This window comes from Triplophysa rosa, unplaced genomic scaffold (assembly GCF_024868665.1).
Source record: "Triplophysa rosa unplaced genomic scaffold, Trosa_1v2 scaffold17_ERROPOS6775743, whole genome shotgun sequence".
Classification (NCBI taxonomy): domain Eukaryota; kingdom Metazoa; phylum Chordata; class Actinopteri; order Cypriniformes; family Nemacheilidae; genus Triplophysa; species Triplophysa rosa.
The window spans coordinates 911-22,894 of record NW_026634191.1 but is presented as its reverse complement, the minus strand read 5'-3'; the positions used below and the strand labels follow the sequence as shown (position 1 = coordinate 22,894).

Below are 21,984 nucleotides of genomic sequence, written 5' to 3'. Positions count from 1 at the left end.
ACACCTCAGCCACTTGGAGCACTGACGGGTCAGGTAGCTCGTTGGTGACACCTCTATAAAATGTACTCCTGACATCAAAAACAAAGGTACAGGTTAATTGACAATTTTTTCCTAAACAGGTGATTAAATGTGGCATTCATGATGAAAAGTGCCATATCCACTAAGATTCTGTTTTACATTATTTTTGCTAGGACCATATAGTCTTGTTATACACAACTGTGGCAACATATATAAAGGTTATGTAACACATCTTTAGACTGTGTCAGATCTACATTTCTCTCCTACCTTAACCCTTCAGCGAGTTTTCTTTCTTTTGGTCTTGCAGACAGGACCACCATTCCAGCGACAGTACCTGGCTTGACTCCCTAAGCATGCCAAGGTGGAAGGTTAATAATATAAATCAAAGTGTATTCATAAAAAGTTAACTGTTCTTCATCCGTTGACTTGCTTGTAATCTTTCAGTACTGTTTAGCGTGTTGGCAAAATGTTTATTTGCTCTCCTACTTGTAAGTCGCTTTGGATAAAAGCGTCTGCCAAAAGAATAAATGTAAATTTAATGTAAATGTAAACCGTTAATGATCATTTTAAAGCATTTGATAATTAACTGAAACTCACCGTTGTTCTAGGTTTGTGCCAGCTCTGCTCCTTTTCAGTGCAACTCTGTATAGGAGGAACCGCAGAGATCCCTAGTTCTGAATAATGTGCAGCCTGTTAAAGTAGTGCAACAATGTGGTTGCACATCGCTGTTCCTGCAACACAAGAGCAACGACAGGAAGATAATACGACAGGCCGGGACTCCTTCAATACAACCTGAGAAAAAAATATGGAATGACCCAGTTACCTTTTTAATTGAATTCAGTTACATTTTGAAATAATGGTTTAAAATGCAACTTAATTTAAATTATAAATTTAAATTTATTTGACATTATAAACAATTAGTTTCAACCATTCATATTATTTTAAAATATGTCCCTTTCATTCTTAACTATTTCTGAACTTCCTTAATTTCTCAACAGCTTCACTATGTCTGTCACCCAACAGAGTATAATGTAAACAATAAATTCAAATTTTATGTTACAGCTATCCTTTGTTGTTTCCTACAATTAAACTATGTGGCTTCTCTGACTTCCTCATAGTCCTGAAACATGTCGCTCTCACGCCAATCTCTCCTGTCACCTGATCCTTACTGGAAACTGTGGAAATACACATTTGAAAATCAAGTTCTTTACATTACATTACATGACACTTAAAGCGAATCAGATTACATGATGATCTGAAACGGTATTTCAACAGTATCTAAATACGATTTGAATGTCAAATGAGGTTGTTTATACCAGAGCAAGCTGCCTTCCCGGACAGATGACAAGTAGACAAATGTGGGTAACCAGGATGTCTTTTACTGTTCTGAACTGTGCATAGTCATAAAAATGTATTGAGGTTAATGCCTATTGAGGTAATGTTGAAGTTAAACTCCATTTAAGTGCTAAAAATCTTTTTAAAAATCTGCGATGTAATCAAGCCTTTTGCGCTAGCTTCGCTAATAGATAACAGCAATACTCACCCTCAAAGTTGTCGATATAACTGGAAACGTATAGTATAGTTTCCAGTTATAGTTACCCCTTCTCCATTTTACTAGATGGTGTGACAGCTGACAGCCTTACAATCCGACGAACATCATTTACAGTAATCCGAGGAAGTTCTTGTAAACAGTGAGTATAAAAAGTCATCTTCTCATCCACTCTCACAGCCCTGGTAGAGATGAATGGCTTCCGGAGGGACACCGGATGTATTCAAGCCCCCTGAGCGTAAACGCAGAAGTGACCGTGCATCGAGTCTATTGCGGAATACTGGCATCAAGCTGTTCTTGCAGGCGCCAACAGCCCGGTGATCACGGGGAACTCACACATTAGATTCACGTCGAGGCCAATTTTAAAATAGGCACTAGTATCTTTATAAATCAACTGCAGATTCTTGGTTTCATATTTAAAATCTTCGATACAAAAAGACCACAGTGAAAAAGTGGCTTTAGATGTAGGCCAATAGCGTTTAAGCTGATGTGGAACAGGCAGTTTTCACGACCAATTGAAAAGACCTTTTGACACGCCTCCACCTTTAGGCACGCCCATTTCTCTGACCTGCAGATACCGTCTCGCCGTTTGCCGTGGGCCGGAGCCTGCTGCCTTCTGCCGTGAAGAGGAGGAGCAGGAAACAGGGACTCGCTGCCGGCTGCCCTCAGCTGGAGAAGCCATCACCGGCCGCCAGGGGTCGGCGGAGGATCGAGCCATCCACCGAGCATCCTGTACCACCGCATGGCACCGCGAGGAAGATCCTCTCGGTTGGCTGAGGACCGAGCGACAGTGTGTCGGGGAACCAGACCAGATTTTTTTTCTTTTCTCTCTCTCATCCCTGTCGCTCCTTGTGCTTCCGTCTCCTTTTCTCTTGTTTGTCCATGCCCCCAGCCCCAGGTACTGTGGCCGCCGAGACTGGCCCCCAGGGGTGAGTAGAGCACAGTCTCGTGGGTATCCCCCGGCCTGTGAGGGGCGATGGGGATATGTAACGAGGAAGGCGGGACGAGAGCCATGAGGGAACGGTGCGAGGCCGGTGACACGAGTGATAATGAGTGTCAGATGCGCGTTGCACCGGTCGCGCATCTCACGGAGGAGCTACGGAAACATAAAAGGACGAGCGACAGGAGTGTACGACGAGAGAGGACCAGGCCTGGACATTGTGTTAAGTTTTATTTATGTTTGTGTGGCCGGCAGTTGACCGTGAGGTAGCTGTCGGCCTTTTACTTTCGTTTTGTTGTTGTCTTATTTTATTAAAAGTTTGATTTAATGTTCGCCGGTTCCCGCCTCCTTCCTTCCTTACTTTGAACTGTATTACAGTGTTACTTGTTATTTATTCTCCTGTGCAACAAGACATGGCTGGACAACATCATGTTTCTAGTCACCTTCGTGTGCTAAGAAAAAGTAAATATCAACAGAAATATAATTGAGATATTTTACTAACAAGAATTTCTAGGAGTGCCAATAACTGTGGCCAGTGTGTATTAGAGAAAAACATTTGTTTTGTAATGTGATTTTCCCCTACTTCCAATCGTTTTATTCAATGAAATGTTGATTCAAATAAACATTTTTACAGCCTTCTTTGCTCATTATTTTCAAAGGGTGCCAATATTTTTGTCCATGACTGTATATGATACGCACAAAAAAGAGAAAATTGTGTTTTTCAATAGGTTCCTCACAAAAATCTAATCATGGTGTTACGTTCCACGTGTGTTCTGTGTTTTTGTTTTGCTCCCCTGCCTCTTCTCTTTTGCCGCGCTATTCTCTACTCAACTTATATTTATATAGTGCTTTTTACAATTTTCATTGTTACAAAGCTGTACATGAAAAGATGTTGTTAACTATAAGCAATAAATTAAATTTATCAAATAGAAAAGGAATCAAGAGCAAAGTGAATAGATAAACTCTCATTCACACAAGGCACACAAAATATACAGAGCACACACACTCACGTGAGGCAGAAAGACACACACACGCTCACACAGCGCACATACATGAAAAACAGGCACACACTCACAGAAAAAGACACTCACATGCACAGACACACAACCCATACGCTTGCCCGCAAACACCGAACATAACATACACACACTGACATACACACTAATACGCACACACACAGAAGATAAAAGAAGAGAAACACAGGTAATGCTAATGCTAAAGCTTGACTCGCTGGGGCCCAGGTCAGGGAGCATACAGAATGGCTTAACCAACTGTCTGCTTGCCGTCTCACGTCGCAGAATACATAAAATGTACAACATGTAATAATCCCTTCTCCCGAACATCATAAAATAGAGACTGTGTCTGTCCCCCTGATTAGCAAACATAAAATAATGCGAAAACCTCTTGAAAGTAATTTAATAAATGTTAAACAAATTAAACATGAACAAAATACAGATAATCAACAGTTACGACTCGGATTGCTAAATATTAGATCTCTCTCTAATAAAGCACTTTTTGTTAACGATATGATAACTGATCATAAAATAGACATGCTCTGTTTGACAGAAACATGGCTAAAACCAGATGATTATATTACTTTAAATGAATCTGTCCCCCAAGATTATTATTATAAACATGAGCCTCATCTAAAAGGCAGAGGGAAAGGTGTCACAGCACTTCCTTTTCTGTCGGTCTCTCGACATTGTGTCGAGCCGACAGATGGGGTTCGTCCCTGAGAACCAATCGCTTCCGACTTATTAGAAAAGGCCAATGAAATTGGCGAATGAAATTTGCATGCCGGACTCCGCCCCCGGATATCCGGGTATAAAAGGGAGACGGCGAGCCTCATTCATTCACCTTTTGTTCTTCGGAGCCTTCGATCATGATCAACAGACTTCGCTACAAATAGCAACTACAAGACTGCCGGTTCTACGACGTGGTGCAGCGGACTGTCCCTTCCTGCGGCGACTTGCGTCTCGGCGGTTCGAGAAGTGTTCGAGTTTTTTCTCTAAAAGAGCAAATTTCTCCAGCGTGGCATGTCCCACTGTTCTCGTGGGTGCAACATACTCATCGAGGAGGGGGACGGACAAGATGTCTGCTTCCAGTATGCTGGGGTTGGCGATTCAGACGTTGCGTCACGGGTGGCTGTTTTCCCACGGGACTCAGCCACCACCTCGTCTGCTTACCGTTCCGTGACGGCAGGACTATGGCCCTGCCACCCGCTACGGCGAGCAGCGAGGGTGATATGAGGATTACTGTGAGCGCTAATCAGATATGGGAAGTAACGAAGTACAAATACTTCGTTACTGTACTTAAGTAGATTTTTCTGGTATCTGTACTTTACTCCACTATTCATTTTTCTGACGACTTTTTACTTTCACTTCTTACATTTTTACGCAAATACCTGTACTTTCTACTTCTTACATTTTCAAACCAGGCTCGTTACTTTAGTTTTAATCTGTATTTGATGCACAATCAATATTATTTCTTGTCATTGCGTGACTTTTTCAACCTAATGATAGGTCTGCCTAAAAGCCGAAGCGCTGTGTGAGGTGGCCACTAGCCAATCAAATGTAAGAAGGCGGGAGTTACTGTTTACAGAGCAAAGCGGTGACCAATCAAATATGTAAACGTGTAAATATAAATAACTGTGATAAACTAATGTAAACGTGTAAATATAAATAACTGTGATACACTAATGTAAACGTGTAAATATAAATAACTTTGATACACTAATGTAAACGTGTAAACATAAATAACTTTGATACACTGTAATGTAAACGTGCAAACATAAATAACTTTGATACACTGTAATGTAAACGTGCAAATATAAATAACTTTGATATACTGTAACTTTGTGTGCAGTTTATATTTACATTTCTAGGCATCTGGGCAAGTAAAAGTAAAAAAAGAAATGGTCAGCCTTCTCTCTGATGCTTTGAAAGACATTGATGTCTTTGTAGATGCGCTGGATCATCATGTCATTTCGTGAATAAACAACAAAATCACACCAGTCCAATCCTGAGATCAGCATCTGACCTTGACTTGCCAGTAATAGGCATGTTGTGGCTTCAGTTCAGGCTTGCTATTCTGAACCTTAAGGTAAGGACAGTCAACGTAACTATTTACATTGGGGCACTTTACCTCCAAAAGACCAAAAACTGTGTGCTCTGAAGGGTTATAAAGATGCCTTCAGGAGATGCCCCAAGCCACAATGCATCTGGGTGTATTAAGAATCCACATGGGTAGACATTGACATCTTGCAACAGACAATATTCATTGATAGCTGCAGATTCTAATTCAAGGCCTCTCTTCTGTCGGCTGTCAGTTGAGTTCCTCTGAAGATCAGCTTTTCAGCAGAGCTCTGTCCCCGTATGTCAGACCTCGATCTAAGATGCTGTTACAGTGGTTTTCGACAGAGTGCCATTCATGTGATTCGCTCTGTTTTTTAGTGGCATCTCAATTTATAGAGCTGTTCTAGCGTTAACTGAGCTTTAGCACTCATNCAAAGAAGACAGAGTAACTGTTCTCAGATCTCGAGCGTGATATTCTGCATCATGTGGTGACTCGTGAATGGTAGGGTTTTTTAGCGCGAAAGGACCAGATTTTAAATATGTAATTTAGCTATTTAGCTATTCGCATGTTCTACAAACATATACTTCACGAAAGATGTACTGTAGTTCTGTCAGAAGTTAAGGCAGCTCGTTAAGGTAAGCGCATTATTGTTGCTGTTGTTCATTAGTATGTATGAATTGCATGTTTTTTGCTATCGTGGTGTGTGCGTTAAGTTCATGAACGAGTGAAAAATACCTGCTCATTGCGTTGCTTTCGATGAACTAATTATAGTGGGCACTTTTGCACAAAAATGCGCTAATTTCCTGATTGCCATTTGAAGTGGTTTCTGGACATATCCTATTAGTCTTATTTTCTAATTTTCTTAATGCATTTGCCTTGTTTGATCTGTTTGATCTATTTTCCTGATTTTTATTATATTTTTTCATCTTGTCATGATTAAAATTATAAGGAAATAAAAAACGATCCTTATCAACGTTGATTGACATTGCAATAAAATACTATCACATTATTTTGGAAGTTAAAATTTTGGGCTGGTTTTTGTTGGAGTGAGTAGGTTTTAGTGAGCCTTTGGGCTGGAAATCATCCACCTAATCTAGCAACACTGACATCAGTTTTAATGTTGAACGAGTGTAACGTACAATGTAAGAGGCTAAACATTTAATATTTTAAAGCGAGGCATAATTTCAAGAAATGTGTTTAACCAATCGAGAAAAACAGTAATGGTTACCAAGTAAATTGACTTGCCTAATTAATTATCTCTTTATTTCTCAGTTTTCTCTTTTTGACAAGATCTCCCAAGTGTCTACAACCTTTGTATAATGATATGTCCATGAATGGTCTGTGCTTAAAATTTAAAGGGACAGTTAATCTAAAATTGAAAGCAGTGAAATTCTGTTATAAAATGTTTTGACAATCACAGTACCAAACAGTCATTTCCTGGCTATTACGCATCGCAGACATAGGCTAGTAGTCTAAGAAGCTGCCACGGACCAAGGCGGAAGGCAACACAAAGAATAGCTAAAATTATGGTTGAGAACTTGAGACAAAGGGAATTCTGTCACAATTATTATCAATACGCTTGTCCTTTACACTCTTATCTTACATCATAATTGTATTATACATTTGTGTTTTTTTCCACTAGGTAGTGGCAAATAGATTTATTCCATCAGTCTTTTTTATGCTTGTGTAGTTGTGAGGTACGAGCGTGACTCTAAAACAGGTAGTAGTATTGGCTACTTTTTACTTAAGTACATTTTAGAGCCCATACTTTATACTTTTACTTGAGTAAACAAGTTTAGTCAGTACTTCAACTTTTACTTGAGTACTTTTAAACATGAGTATCTGTACTTCTACTTAAGTAAAGGATGTGTGTACTTTTGCCATCTCTGGCGCTAATCCATCAGCCACTGGCTCGCGGACCATTCGCACCTCGTCTCGCTCGTCTGACCGTTCCCCATGAGACGGTCCCACCGTCTTGTTCCTCAACCACGTATCGGAAACGGTACGTGATGATGAGATGTCTGTTGCAGCATCGGAGGGTGACTTACTCGCATCAGACTCCGATGATTCCTTGAAGCTCCCTCCCTCGGGGGGTCGAGCTGAGGAAGAAGCAGATGTCGAAATGTCAGCCATGCTTTCCCGGGCCGCCGGCATTGGGTTGTGGTGCACCGCACGGGCCTTTTCGGCATCTGAGGTGTCGAGAGCTTACTCTGCTGCGGGCCAAGCTGTCCCCTCTCTCCACGCTATGGCCATCCTGCAGGTCCATCAGGCCAATGCGCTGAGAGAGCTCCACGAGGGTAAGACCGACCCAGCACTTATGCAGGAACTCCGCGCCATCACCGACCTCGCTCTACGGGCGACCAAGGTGACCGCGCGGACCCTGGGTCGGGCGATGTACACACTTGTTGTCCAGGAGAGACACCTCTGGCTGAACCTTGCAGAGGAGTAATGCCGAGAAAGTCAGCTTTCTCGACGCACCCATCTCGCAAGGGGGGGCTTTTTGGTGATATGGTCGAGCCGCAGTTCTCGACAGTAAAGGAGTAGACAGAGGATATCAAGTATATCCTCCCCTCTGGCCGCCGAGATCCCGTGCACCGTCTGCTTCCCAGCAGCCCTGATCGAAGAGGAGACCACCACCCCGTCAGCAGCCGCGGCGGAAGCCAAAGCGGCCCTCATGGGAAGACCCCAGGGAGATTGTAACAGTCCTTGATGTGTGTGGACAAACAAGCACACGGATGGGTCAAGCCTGTAACCATCAACTGGCAGATGTGGTGTTGGAGGGGCATCTCGGTGGGGAGTGAAGATGCAGCGTGTTGCTGCAGGTTGTTGGTAGGAAAGCACACTCCCAGCATGAACTTTGCCAAAAGCAGAATCTACCAGTGGAACCTCAGAAGACATTCTGAAGGATGTAATCAAAGGGGCTGTAGTGCAGGTAAAATCCTTGTACACCTCAGCCACTTGGAGCACTGACGGGTCAGGTAGCTCGTTGGTGACACCTCTATAAAGTGTACTCCTGACATCAAAAACAAAGGTGCAGGTTAATTGACAATTTTTTCCTAAACAGGTGATTAAATGTGGCATTCTTGATGAAAAGTGCCATATCCACTAAGATTCCGTTTTACATTATTTTTGTTAGGATCATATATTCATGTTATACACAACTGTGGCAACATATATAAAGGTTATGTAACACAACTTTAGACTGTGTCAGATCTACATTTCTCTCCTACCTTAACCCTTCAGCGAGTTTTCTCTCTTTTGGTCTTGCAGACAGGACCACCATTCCAGTTCCACCATGGCAGTTTAAACCCCTTCTCCATTTTACTAGATGGTGTGACAGCTGACAGCCTTACAATCCGACGAACATCATTTACAGTAATCCGAGGAAGTTCTTGTAAACAGCGAGTATAAAAAGTCATCTTCTCATCCACTCTCACAGCCCTGGTAGAGATGAATGGCTTCCGGAGGGACACCGGATGTATTCTAGCCCCCTGAGCGTAAACGCGGAAGTGACCGTGCATCGAGTGAATTGTGAATGTTCTCCTAGAGCATTTAGGGCAAGCGAGGCATTTTGGCAAATCTTATTCTAAGAGGTTAATTACTCTGGTAACTGGAGTAGGTAGAGGCTTGTCACCATCCACAGCAAGTTTCAAAACATACCGCTGAAGAAAGATCAGGGTGTTTTTCAGATGAGATGGGTAATTCAAATTGAAGACGAAATAGGCACTAAATGCAGCAAGAGCCCCTTCCTCCACACAGCTGGCCCGACAGATCTCTACTCCATCAACTCTGACGATTGCAGTGACTCTTCTCGTAAGCACAGTTCCTGTACTTGAACTGTTGGGTATGGTGAAGATGGTTCACTCTAAAAGACAATAACACAAATCAGAATTTTATAAGCATAGGAGTTAAGAGAGAAATAATCTGCATGCATGAGGAGTAAGATCATTATTATTCATATACTTCAAGTATTATATGCATTTATGAACAAAATTCAAGTGGAAACATATGCTCACCTCCCCAAGCACAATGAAGTGTTCAAGCTTCTCTCTAAATAAGCCTGGCAACATGAGAAGAGCAGCGGTGAAATCAATTCCTAAAACAAAAAACAAAAACAATTGATCAGATATTACAACCTCTCTGGCCCTTGAGAGTGCTAGTTTGTAAACTGTCAATGGAGGGAAAGAAAGCTGTTAAGACTTCTTTGTAACACAAGTGAAGATACTTTTAAAGATGGATGAAAATCTTACAGGTTTGAACTGACATGAATGCGAGTAATCAATTACAGAATTTTATAAAAAATAAATAAAAGCATAAAAAGTCAATTACCAAGATGGTTTTCAATGAGAGATTCTTCTTTAGCTTCTTTGTGTGGCTTTGCCAAATGAGATTTCCCTCGAGTAAGTTGTAGCACACTGGATGCAATGTTTCCAAAATGTTCTTGGAAGTGCCGGCAGAGATTAACAGACATGTACAGGAAACCAATTTCTTGATAAAGCTGAAATTTATGAAAAAGACAAGCATAAGAAAACCAGGATTTTATACAGTTTCAGTGTCCTACATGTTCATGTATATGTACGTGTTCATTTGCACATTACCCCTGATGGAGTCTTCAAGAATGGATATTTGTTGACAGCATCTTTAACAGTCATTCCACCTGTAATCTCCTTTCGCCTCCAGGCAAAGGTCATCCTCATTCGCTCTTCAACAATGTGAGTATTTGGCTGTGTCTTTCGATACTGATCATGTAGGACTTCACATGTCCCTCTATTGAGGTAGCATCCTCTCCAATAACATCCATGTCCTTGTGAACAGACAAAAACAATCAGGCAGAATATTTGTTCTAATTTCTAGGCAAGAATTTGTTTTACATTTTATCACTTGTTATAATAAATTTGAGAATGACATGTAACATTNGGGATCCGCAAAACTTCTCAATCGCCGTTACCCGATGACTCGTGGCCGTCGTCAGGTTCTCATTCATATCTGCCTGAGCCTCCAGGGCCTCTCTCAAGGCAAAAACCTCCCGACTCAGCTGCTCCATTCTGCTGAGTAGCGCCGAGGCGTCCATATTACCAAACCCGACCGGTGGAAGTTCATCCAGGTAATGCGACACAATTATCACCGCACTCATTAAGCACTTTTAGACAGTCCTTGATGTTATTAATATCCTTCTGAGGACCTTTGTGCTTAACACAGCGTAACGTAGTCGTACACATTTCAAACAGCAGCTGCTTTGACTCCTCAATCCACTCCGATGAAAAGTTATTAGAGACTAACAAAACAATTTCATCTTGGGATAGTGTTCTCATTTTGATTACAATAAAGTTCAAAAGCTCATCCTCCACAATCACTTTACCATCGGCTGCTTTATAAATTAGAATGTCCGACTTTATTCGTGGACAAGCAGCACCTCGTCTAGCACGTACTGGCACACCCGCCCGCAGCCATGTTAGATCCCTGAGTGAGTGAGTTAGGATGTGTGAGTGTGCACTAGTCAGTTTCTGCGTTGTTTTTCTTTTCGGTGTTTTACTAGCAAATTCAATAAAGCTCATTTCCATCTATGAATCGGAGTCCCCTGTGCACTGTGTGAAGGTGCGTTTTACCGCCTTCCACTTTTTGTTGAAGTAGGCCTTGATGGCCTTTGCTCTCCTTTTCATTGTGCTGGGAGGATTTTTTGGCTCTTCAATCTGGCAATCGCTTGTTTGGGCACTCCGAGAGACCTTCTAAAACAAGAATACAAGAGAATATTGAATATGAGAATATTGCAGAAAGACAAAGAAAATACTCTTGTACAGCTGCAGTGATTCATAAAAAGTGTTACAGTTACTAAGCGTCTCAGATCAGGCATACAATACAATACAAACTATGATGTATACAGTGGGTGCCAGAGCACGTTTCCAAAGTCAATAAATGTAAATTAAAATGCTTTTTTTCCAGATGCAAGCTTTATATTTGAAGTGTCCATATTTAAAATGAATTACAAATACAAACATGTCTTAACTTGGGAGGTTCCAAATAAATGACTATTGGATATTTTTGGAGGGTGTAATATTCTGGTCCCTAATCCATAAAGAAACAAATTATTAATACAATGAACAGAACATTTTAAAATTATTCACAGCTAACATTACTGATGTTATTCGTTTTGCAATAATCTATACATCTGACTTGGGTGGGTGAGATTGTTGTGACTAGTAAAATGATTTGAAAAAACTCAAAACAAAGTCTTTATGTATAGTGATAAAACTGAGAATCATCTTAAATGTTGGTAGGAGTAAAAATACAATAACATTTAGCCTTTTTAAGGCTAATTTAAGGAAATTAAATCAAGAACATACCTCCACGGTTACTTGTCTGTTCAGTTCACTGCATGTTTTTGCTATAAATGTAATAATAAAAATCAAAGATGATTAAGGGACAAAGTTCTTACTGTTCATATATTATCCATCGCTATGCAGAATTGACATTAGCCGCATGTAAAGAAGATGAGCCTCACCTGTTACAAACACATCTGTTGAAATCGCCTTGTTGTACAGGCTTTCAAGGCTTGGGTGTGCTATAGATATGAAAAAACCTTCACCGCAAAAACGTAATTTTACGAGGTGGCTAATTTTGCCTAAAGTTATTCCTATATTAAGCAACGTTAAATATGTTTTACCTGGGTTTTGCTGGGGCCCAATGAAGTAGATCCATTCATCTATCCTGACTAGCATAAAATCGCTGGACGACATCGTCTCTATAATCTTCATCACAGGCCGAAATCTTGCGTTTTTTTCTTTCGCCGAAGACACGCCGCCACGCTTTTCTAACGGGATGTCTACTTCTCCTTGCCTCCTCAATCAGCCTTAAAGTGTCTTCAAGTTCGGGTACAAGACATTTGCCACTATACATTGCAAAGACTTCAGTCAGCGAGCAAAGCAAACTGCAAATGAAACTTCTGCAAACGAGGGGCTCTTTGTGTGTGTAAGTTTGTATGAGGGCTCAGAGAAATCTATGGATATGTGAGTGTTTAGCCAGGAAGTGAATGAGAGAGAGCGGTGGAATTGTGTTTGCCCCTGTGTGTTTGTGTGTGCGCGTGCGAGCGAGTGAGGAGAGACAAGACACAGTTGATGTGTCAGCTAGATCAAAATATTTTTCTGACCTGATTTCTACACACTTTCATAGACCTAGGAGTTTGTTCAACAATACATTCAGTAATTAATCTGAAATCCCAGTTTTTTAGGGAGCCGTCAGCTGAGCTCTGTGAGAATTTTTTTCATTTTTTGTGGATAAAGTGTGAGTGCTATCTGTTATTCTTTCGCCTCACAGCTCCCAGACCTGTCTTTGGACTTGCTGTCTCGTCCATTTATCGTTTACAATTTCCAACATGTTTCTTTAATGGAACTTTCTGATTTTGTTAGCAAGATGAAGGCAACCACCTCGTCACTCGATGTTTTTCCATCAGATATGATAAAAGCAGCATTCCCAGTAATCGGCCCAAGTGTCTAGCTGTTGAATAACTCATCTTTGGGCACTGGTTTGGTGCCGAACTGCTTTAAGCATGCAGTTGTTCTGCCTTTGGTTAAGAAGCAAGGTTTGCATGAAAACTGCTTTACTAACTTTTGACCTGTATCCAAGTTATCTTTTCTCTCAAAACTTTTAGAAAGTCATGCTGTCACAATTGTTCCCGTTTTTAAATACAGCTAATTTGTTAGAACCTTTTTAATCTGGATTTTGTTCGCTTTGTTGAAAGTGTTCAGTGTTGGATTTTGACATTGGTAGGAATATAAAATTGGTCTGTAGAGCCGCATTGTCACTAAAGTTTAGTGTCGTTTACTTGACTTACAGTATTAAACAATGTAATAATTTAATAATACTTAAAATAAGTTTGATTTGAAATGGTTTTCTACACATTGTTGTCACTCTCAGTGTGTGTAAACTGTATGTTTAACTATATCTACAGTCTGGATAAACCTATTTTTCATATACGTACATATTTATGCTTACATTTTTAAAATGAGTGCTTAATAGACCTCTATAACAGTGCAACCTTATTATAACTTTAATGTAATGCACAAAAAATAACATAATCATGTTTTAAAAGCCTAATAATCTGTGACCCTGCCTCTCCAAAACATGACAGGACTGCTTCTGTCACCTGACCTGACACAATAATGCATTCCATATGAGCACATTTATGGCTCAGATACAGCTCACTATAATCATGACAAATGCCATAAACAAAAGCAATTGAGAAAATGTTTACGTGGCTTATTTTGGTTTGTTTTACATTTATATCCTGTTCATGATATACATTCTATATTGCTTCACAAAGCAGAACTAATCACAGTTAGACAGAAACATAATTTGGATCATAATTTAATTTTTAGGTTATTTTAATTTGAACAAATGCATATAAGCAGTGGATTTTCATGATATTCAACTAAAGTTCAGTTCAATATTCTGTTGTTCGGTTTTAAAGTTGTTAATGAACAATCACCATCTTATTTGAAAGACCTTGTTATCCCTTTGTCATCTTCCAGACTTTTAAGATCCACTGACAAGGTTTTGTTATTTGTCCCTCAGTATCGGTTAAAATCTAAGGGTGACAGAGCTTTCTCTCTCATTGCCCGTGGTTTGTGAAACCAATTCCTTCTGGACACCCATCTTACATCTTACATTATTGTTTTTAAATAGAGGATGAAAACGTATCTTTTCTCATTGGCATTTTAAATGTTTTATTTTTTATTTTATTGCTGTCTGTTTTGTCCATTTGTTAATTGGTATTTTATTTCACATTGAACACCACTTTGGATAGCTCTGCTATGCGGAAATGTGACTTACTTACTCCCACTGGAAAATCACTTAAATGGTTTTAAAAGATTTTAAGTTGATATAGCTGTTTATTTTGGTGATATTTAGTAAGCACTGAAATATTTTTCCAGAGTGTGAAGATCCGGTTTCTCAGGCTTCAGTTGTTCAACCATGAAATATGCCTATGATTAAGGTTGGATATGAAATTAAGTCTTGTTTTGAATTTATATTTGTTTTGAACTGAAACTAATACTATAATAATTATGTATTACAATCATGAGAGATTTTTTATTTACTTATGAATGCACTAGATGCAATTGGAAACCCCCTTAAAGTAAAATAACCTGGAAAATCAGACAAAAACTGATTATTTGCAGAAAACAAAATACCTGTGTAATGCTTGAGATTACTGCTGCACTACAAAACAAAGTGTATTTTTATACTTGTCAAATCTAATTTAAATATTTGAATACAACAAAGTTAAGTTTGATTTTTTTCTTTTTTATGTTCAGTCATTTAATGAACTTTATATCTGATGACATTTATCACTAGGAATGGACATTAAAAGGGTTGCCATTTTCTTTTGATACATTTTGTTTTGCTGTTCGCTCTGTTTTTGTTTAGTTAGGGAGGCAGTGTATAATTGTATTTTCTCTTTGTAAGTGTATATTTTCTTTTGGGAGCGCAGAGTAGTAAAGCCTTTTAGTGCCGGATAGGCAGGCAGATCGTTCTTTTTCTGTTTGTTATTTTGGCATATAAGCCCTTCAAAGTCATTTCAATTCAATGAACTACAATCAACTTTGATGATATCACAGTAACTATGTGTGTGCACTTGGTGTGTGTGTATATGTATTTGTTGTTAAACATTTCCAGACACTGAGAGAGGGTGACTACATGAATGATTTTTGTTGTGTCAAAATATAATTGCATCGGTAATAGTTCAAGGAGGCCTAGATTTATGACATGGCCCGATGGCCTTGTGATCTTTGGAAAAAGAACAAAAAAACAGGATGTACGAAGCCATGGTACTGAATGTATGATTTGTGCAGGGTGCCAATTTTCTTTCACTGAATAATATGGGAGAAAGTGCAGGATCTTCTTTTTTTTTTTTGGGAAGATCTTTCGATATTTTGACAACCCCCCATTCTAAAAGAAAAAGGTGATTATTCATTGAAAAGTAAACAATGTTATGTTTTATAAGCCCTTGACATGATCGCAGCTATTTTAGTTTTGTTGCCAGATTTGAAAACATTGAGTTCCAGCAAGCACTCTTTTGCACCAACTACGGCAGCTTGAAGAAGTGCACAGCAGAACAATAAGGAGGATTATTAAACATAATGAGTAAAACTAGGAGGAATTCTGCAGCTAGAGGACTTCCACAGATCATCGTATTTGGAAAAACTAAGCCAACTCTCAAACCTGTGATATACAGAGCAACAAGAGAACTGACTGTTAAAAGTGCTAAGTTTGAAAGCGACGTCTGGGGATATTCCACAGTTTTTTACCCTTTGAACTAAAACAAAATTGCAGATATGGAGCAACAGGGACATCCATGACATCCTATGAGACTTCCAGGACTTTGTGGCCTATGGATCATTACATGTGTGTTGATATTTTGACTTAATTGATTTGCCATTTATTGGGAGAAAAGACATTGCTAATGAACACTTTGCCAATACCACTTCAACTGATACCACATTGACCAGCCTCGTTAAGTCACACCAGAGAGACATCCCAGCGACGACCATATCAACGTGCTTGCAGATGCATGGATAAGGATATATGACTGAAAGAACTGTTATGTGTGTGCGCAGTTCCCTGACAGTGTCACAGGAGGGGACTGGTGGCCACATCAAGACCACAGTACTTCATTTAAAGTGACTTTGTTGTTTGCTGTAGCAGCAGCAATGTTTAAAGACAATGACACAGCAGGACAGCGGGAACCAACCATTTGGGAAAGCTGCCAAGAAAGTAATGTTCAGGGAGAAAGACACTAATTTCATGGCACGGAAGTGCTGCCTGGGATGTTTGCGGGCTGTGACGACTGAGGGAATACTGCAGTCTATATCTGACCCACAAAGATAAAGACTGCAAATCCAGATGTGCTACAGTGCTTGTTTCTGATGAAAAAGCGCACATGCATTTTCTGAGTGCAGAAAAAAAAAGTCAGATGCTCGCGGCGCTTCCGTTGGAAACAATTGAAAAAACACGCCGAACGCCAGCATTAACGTCTTGGTGGACACAGACCCTTAGACTATCAAGAAAAGGGTAAGGTACATATTTCAGCTAAACCTTGTTTGGAAGAAAATGCTGAATTTAGTGTTGTTGGGTAAATTAATGTAATATTTTTCTTTTCAGTAGTAAAAACTGGTACCTTAAAGTATTTGTTGGACTTTATGTATCCCTGTAACAATTAGTAGTACCTAATTATTACTTGCTCATTTTTACCATAGTAGCATCAGCCCATCAGCAACTTTTCCTGAAGCTTTTGAGGTTCCAAAGTTTCCTTGTGATATTCAGACTAAGTTGGACCAAAAACAAAGCAAACCTACAGCATCAGATAGGCACAAAATTACAAGAACATTGTATGAAAGCATGGCTCGGTACAAGATGTAAGTATTTATCATTAACTATACCAAGGTTACATTTTAAATAAATATTTAACAAAATTGAATGCTTGTGTTTAAAAATGTTTGCAGGTATCCGACAAATGAAGAGAATGTTAAAGTGGCCAAGGCCCTGACTCTGAGGCACCCCTTTTTAAAGGACAAAGAAGGCCATGGATATGTAAGTAGATGAGTAAATCTTAATATCCTATTTTTGGTTCTGTTCATTAAGTTTGTTTTGTGTAATTATTCCATATATAATTTTTAATAGCACACGTGGCACATGTCTTTAAAACGCAAGTTTAAATTTGAGCGGACACCTTTGGCTGATGTTGAAGAAGTGAAAAGACTTAAACAGAAGTTTGGTCATTCAAAAATGTCTGTGCAACCTGAAAAAAACACTTGCAAACAAAAGACAAGGCCTGTGGTGAGAATATATATTTATAATCTTTTTACTGTCACTATTTTCACTTAGTGCAAATAGCCGCTGCCAAATAAAAATGAATGCATGTACAGCAGTATAGTTGTGAATATAATGTATAAGGAATATAATCTTGGATGGACTCATTACCTTTTGATTAAGACAATCACATGGATAAAGTGACCCTTTTCCCCACGAAACTTTAATTGGTCAAAAACAAGACATTTTAATACACCTAAAACTCCATGACAATACAAAACCATTTACAGAATTAACCCAGATCTACACCACCAGTTAGCTTTTTAACGGTCAGGATTGTGCAGGCAAGACACACAAATATTTATTTTATCATATACATCCTGCATGAAAAACTACATATCCTGCACTCTCTCAAAGGTGAAAAGGAAGGGAGCTTGGATTTTGTCCTGATCCATGCCACCATCATAGAAAATGGTGTCAATAAATAGGTCCCGCATTGTTATAGCCAACAAGGAATAATTTACATTTACATTTGCATTTATTCATTTGGCAGATGCTTTTATCCAAAGCGACTTACAAGTAGGAGAGCATACAGTATAAACATTTTGTCAACACGCTAATACCGTTAGTTTACAAGGCCATTCTACTAGGATTAAAGCTGGAGTAAGCAAAGGAGAGAATGAACAACAAGATTTTTTTTTTCAGACAGACAGACAGTTATTGGTCAATGATCATCCTCGTTCATTCTTGTGACCTGTGGTAGATGAACTTTCCCAGCAAAGTGGGTTCGGTACTCCTTCACCCAGTCACAGTGAGCAGAATCTGTTTCATCACAGCCGAGTCCTTTCTGCAAAAAGATAATAATATAATCAAATAAATAAAGATAATGAATAATAATGGCAAGTGTTGCTCAAGCACTTATGAAACAGGAAAGGTAATTGCATAAACAAGTCAAACAATACATAAACATTCCCTGTACATACATGGATTCTCATAGCTGGGGTGATCTCCATGACGTCTGGCACAGATGGGGTGACCTCCATAACGTTTAGATCCGGTTGGATCATTGGTTTGGTGACTGACTGTTGGCTTTGTAGAAAAAGTGACAAAACAGTACACTTTATTATAGTGTGCATCATTTATTACAAATGACCTGTACACTGAGAAATGCTTATATCTTCATTCAAAGTATAGTTAGCAATATTATACCTTGCCAGAGGAAATGCCTGTAGTAACTGATGGCACCACCACCTCCTGATTCAGGCATGTCTAACTAATTAATCAAATATGTCAAGTAAAAAATCTTAATAATTCTCATTAATTGTCATTAATAATTGTCTTTTACTAATTGGCACCGATACTAAATTGTCTTTTCAGTCCATTTTGGTGAACAAATAACCAAATAATTGATAAAACTCACTGCTGAAAAATCGAAGGGCTTTCCAAGGGTCACATACATGGCGTACTAAAATACAAACTCAAAACTCTGTGTGTGCTAAACACTGAATTTGTTAATATAAGATCATATGGTATGATTGCTGGAACTCAATGTTTTCAAATCTGGCAACACTTGTTCAAACTCTAAAATAGCTGTGATCATGTCAAGGGCTTATAAAACATAACATTATTTACTTTTCAATGAATAATCACCTTTTTCTTTTAGAATGGGGGGGTTGTCAAAATATCGAAAGATCTTCCCAAAAAAATAATAATAATAAGATCCTGCACTTTCTCCCATATTATTCAACAAAATATATAGTGAAAGAAAATTGGCACCCTGCACAACTCATATATTCAGTACCATGGCTTCGTACATCCTGTTTTTTTGTTCTTTTTCCAAAGATCACAAGGCCATCGGGCCATGTCATAAATCTAGGCCTCCTTGAACTATTATCGATGCAATTATATTTTGACACAACAAAAATCATTCATGTAGTCACCCTCTCTCAGTGTCTGGAAATGTTTAACAACAAATACATATACACACGCAACAAGTGCACACACATAGTTACTGTGATATTATCATCAAAGTTGATTGTAGTTCAGTGAATTGAAATAACTTTGAAGGGTTTATATGCCAAAATAACAAACAGAAAAACAACTATCTGCCTGCCTATCCGGCACTAAAAGGCTTTACTACTCTACGCTCCCAAAAGAAAATATACACTTACAAAGAAAAACACAATTCTACACTGCCTCCCTAACTAAACAAAAACAGAGTGAACAGCAAAACAAAATGTATCAAAAGAAAATGGTAACCCTTTTAATGTCCATTCCTAGTGATAAATGTCATCAGATATAAAGTTCATTAAATGACTGAACATAAAAAAGAAAAAAATCAAACTTAACTGTGTTGTATTAAAATATTTAAATTAGATTTGACAAACTGTATCAAAATCCCCTTTGTTTTGTAGTGCAGCAGTAATCTCAAGCATTACGACACTTTGTTTTCTGCAAATAATCAGTTTTTGTCTGATTTTCCAGGTTATTTTACTTCAAAGGGGGTTTCCAATTGCATCTAGTGCATTCATAAGTAAATTAAAAATCTCTGATGATTGTAATGGATAATTATTATAGTATTATTTTCAGTTGTCCAAACAAATATAAATTCAAAACAAGACTTAATTTCATATCCAACCTTAATCATAGGCATATTTCATGGTTGAACAACTGAAGCCTGAGAAACCGGATCTTCACACTCTGGAAAAATATTTCAGTGCTTACTAAATATCACCAAAATAAACAGCTATATCAACTTAAAATCTTTTAAAACCATTTAAGTGATTTTCCAGTGGGAGTAAGTAAGTCACATTTCCGCATAGCAGAGCTATCCAAAGTGGTGTTCAATGTGAAATAAAATACCAATTAACAAATGGACAAAACAGACAGCAATAAAATAAAAAATAAAACATTTAAAATGCCAATGAGAAAAGATACGTTTTCATCCTCTATTTAAAAACAATAATGGAAGATGTAAGATGGGTGTCTAGAAGGAATTGGTTTCACAAACCACGAGCAATGAGAGAGAAAGCTCTGTCACCCTTAGATTTTAACCGATACTGAAGGACAAATAATAAAACCTTGTCAGTGGATCTTAAAAGTCTGGAAGATGACAAAGGGATAACAAGATCTTTCAAATAAGATGGTGATTGTTCATTAAAAACTTTAAAACCGAACAACAGAATATTGAACTGAACTTTAGTTGAATATCATGAAAATCCACTGTTTATATGCATTTGTTCAAATTAAAATAACCTAAAAATTAAATTATGATCCAAATTATGTTTCTGTCTAACTGTGATTAGTTCTGCTTTGTGAAGCAATATAGAATGTATATCATGAACAGGATATAAATGTAAAACAAACCAAAATAAGCCACGTAAACATTTTCTCAATTGCTTTTGTTTATGGTATTTGTCATGATTATAGTGAGCTGTATCTGAGCCATAAATGTGCTCATTTGGAATGCATTATTGTGTCAGGTCAGGTGACAGAAGCAGTCCTGTCATGTTTTGGAGAGGCAGGGTCACAGATTATTAGGCTTTTAAAACATGATTATGTTATTTTTTGTGCATTACATTAAAGTTATAATAAGGTTGCACTGTTATAGAGGTCTATTAAGCACTTATTTTAAAAATGTAAGCATAAATATGTATGTAAATGAAAAATGGGTTTATCCAGACTGTAGATTTAGTTAAACATACAGTTTACACACACTGAGAGTGACAACAATGTGTAGAAAACCATTTCAAATCAAACTTATTTTAAGTATTATTAAATTATTACATTGTTTAATACTGTAAGTCAAGTAAACTACACTAAACTTTAGTGACAATGCGGCTCTACAGACCAATTTTATATTCCTACCAATGTCAAAATCCAACACTGAACACTTTCAACAAAGCGAACAAAATCCAGATTAAAAAGGTTCTAACAAATTAGCTGTATTTAAAAACGGGAACAATTGTGACAGCATGACTTTCTAAAAGTTTTGAGAGAAAAGATAACTTGGATACAGGTCAAAAGTTAGTAAAGCAGTTTTCATGCAAACCTTGCTTCTTAACCAAAGGCAGAACAACTGCATGCTTAAAGCAGTTCGGCACCAAACCAGTGCCCAAAGATGAGTTATTCAACAGCTAGACACTTGGGCCGATTACTGGGAATGCTGCTTTTATCATATCTGATGGAAAAACATCGAGTGACGAGGTGGTTGCCTTCATCTTGCTAACAAAATCAGAAAGTTCCATTAAAGAAACATGTTGGAAATTGTAAACGATAAATGGACGAGACAGCAAGTTCAAAGACAGGTCTGGGAGCTGTGAGGCGAAAGAATAACAGATAGCACTCACACTTTATCCACAAAAAATGAAAAAAATTCTCACAGAGCTCAGCTGACGGCTCCCTAAAAAACTGGGATTTCAGATTAATTACTGAATGTATTGTTGAACAAACTCCTAGGTCTATGAAAGTGTGTAGAAATCAGGTCAGAAAAATATTTTGATCTAGCTGACACATCAACTGTGTCTTGTCTCTCCTCACTCGCTCGCACGCGCACACACAAACACACAGGGGCAAACACAATTCCACCGCTCTCTCTCAT

The 21,984-nt window shown here is 38.5% G+C and overlaps 1 long non-coding RNA gene across 1 annotated transcript; it reads right to left on the bottom strand.

Annotated features, from left to right (window-relative positions):
• Positions 1 to 18,027: 18,027 nt before the first annotated feature.
• Positions 18,028 to 18,850, bottom strand: LOC130549817 (uncharacterized). Its single transcript, XR_008962276.1, has 3 exons — positions 18,594 to 18,850; positions 18,368 to 18,473; positions 18,028 to 18,231 (listed from the first exon to the last, which is right to left on the bottom strand). It is a non-coding gene; the product is annotated as an uncharacterized LOC130549817 (long non-coding RNA).
• Between the last annotated feature and the right edge of the window lie 3,134 nt (positions 18,851 to 21,984).